The sequence below is a fragment of the Arachis duranensis genome, chromosome 10, assembly GCF_000817695.3.
Source record: "Arachis duranensis cultivar V14167 chromosome 10, aradu.V14167.gnm2.J7QH, whole genome shotgun sequence".
NCBI classification, from domain to species: domain Eukaryota; kingdom Viridiplantae; phylum Streptophyta; class Magnoliopsida; order Fabales; family Fabaceae; genus Arachis; species Arachis duranensis.
Window position 1 is genome coordinate 68,374,579 of NC_029781.3, and position 2,392 is coordinate 68,376,970.

The following is a 2,392-nucleotide window of genomic DNA, read 5'->3' on the forward strand; positions in this document are numbered from 1 at the left end:
ATAGGGCCGAGCATGCGATTCTATCCAGTGTACATATGTGCACAGACAGGTGCACACGTACACATCTTGGTCCAAAAAGAGACCTATGCGTACGCATACCATGTCATGCGTATGCATAGCCCTGTTTTCAGCAAATAAATATTTTGCATTTTAAACCTAATTTTGACCCTCCAAACCTCTATTTTTATTCCCCTAGATCTTATTAGTAAGCCTAGTAATAAGATGGAATTAGGAAATGGAAGTAACTTGGGGGTTAAGCAAGGTTGGAAATTAATGAATCATATATGGAAATGTGAATAATTGGAGTGCATATGGTGCTATAACTTTAATGATATGATTATGTAATGATTACAAATGATTATGAATGTTTATTGGCTTATGCACTCATTTATCCGAGATACGAGTTTTCTTGAGTAAAGTACCGTGGCTTGCCACCACGTGTTCCAAGTTGAGACTCAATACTCTATTGACCCTATGTCGTAAGGATGAGCGAGCACTTATAAATTCCTGGGATGGTTGGCCCCCATTCAACAATTTTATATATATGAGAAAAGCTATGCATAGACTCTTGGGGATGTGCATCGGGGGACAATCCAGGGTTTAGCAGCCGGACTTGTCGGGTTGCTGACGTAGCGGAAATTGGCGAGTTAAGAATTTATTAATAGAAATACGTTGCAAGTACAATCCTTAACCAGCCGAAAATCCGCTTATCAATTTAAAAGGGTTGTCACAATATTGAAATTAAAATACTGGGAGTATGAATCCCAGGTCGTCTCCCAACGAGTTGTAGAGAAATGTGCTATTTTATCAATCAGATATTTTCAAAAAAATGGTTGAGTTGATAAAAGGAAATTAAATTAGGGAATTTGATTAATCTTAAATAAAAGTCTTGACTGGGAGTAGATTAGTTGGAAGCCCTATTCTTGTTGAAGTGCTCTCAAGATTAATTAATAATTGGAAATTGCTCTGCTTAGTTATCCCTTACTAGGTAAAGGAAAGTCAAGCAAGTTGAAAAGCTGTTTCTAATCACAAGTCCTAATCCTCTCCCTTGGGGAGGACTAGTGTCAATGATTGGAGGTTGATCCAACAATAATTCCAATTATAATTTCTCTCTTGAGTAATTCAACTCAAGGTTTCCTTTCAATCATCTCCCAATCAAGTTATGGAACTACTCACTCATCATAATTATAAACATCACAGAATTAATGGGGAAAATAAAAGAAGACATGATAAATAATAATGAAAAGGATTAATTGAAAATAAAAATAGTCTATATTAATGACTTGTAAAAATAATCCAATGTCAACTCTAGGGGAATTAAGAATATGAAATAATAAATGAAAAGTAATTGACAGAATATAATTACTGGAGGTAGACTCTTCTCAAAAGCTAAAGCCAAAATCTTCAAAATCCTAACTATGAATGTTCAAGTGAGTAAAACCTAGGGGAGGAGCAATTTCAGATCTAGAAACTAAAAATTATGCGAAATGAATGCTATCTTCTGTTTCTGCATGTTCCCTGGCTCTAGTCTGTGTTTCTGGGCCGAAAACTGGGTTGAAATCCGGCCCAGAAACACTGCCAGCAACTTCTGAGATTCTGCAGATTGCGCACGTCACGCGGTCGCGTCATTCATGCGGACGCGTCATTTGGCGTTTCGCTTTTCCACGCGGGCGCATCGTCCATGCCTCCGCATCGCTTATGCTTTTCCAATCCGCGCGGTCGTGTGAGCCATGGGGTCGCGTCACTACGATTTCCTCTCTTTCGCGCGGTCGCGTGAGTAATGCGGCCGCGTCACTTCTCGCTGGTCATCTCCTCAATTTCTTGTATTCCTTCTATTTTTGCAAGCTTCCTTTCCAATCTCCCACTCATTCATGCCCTATAAAGGCTGAAACACTTAACACACAGATCACGGCATCGAATGGAATAAAGGAGAATTAAAATACCTAATTAAAAGTCTCTAGGAAGTAAGTTTTCAATCATGTAATAATTTTAGGAAGGAAATATAAATGCATGCTAATTATATGAATAAGTGGGTAAAGATCATGATAAAACCACACAATTAAACATATTGTAAACCATAAAATAGTGGTTTATCAACCTCCCCACACTTAAACATTAGCATGTCCTCATGCTTAGTTGAAGGAGATAGAATAAATGAGTAGGAACATGTAAAAACTCATGCAATGCAATACAACCTATATATGTGAATGCAACTATATGATTCTTGTCCACTTGATCAAGAGTAAATAAGCTCTTCAAAACAATTACAAATCAAGTTTCACTAATTCAATTCTCATATAGTAAGAACAGATAAAAATGCAAGAAGGTAGCTCATGAAAGCGGAGAACATAGAATTTTAAGCATTGAACCCTCACTGATGATGTATGTATAC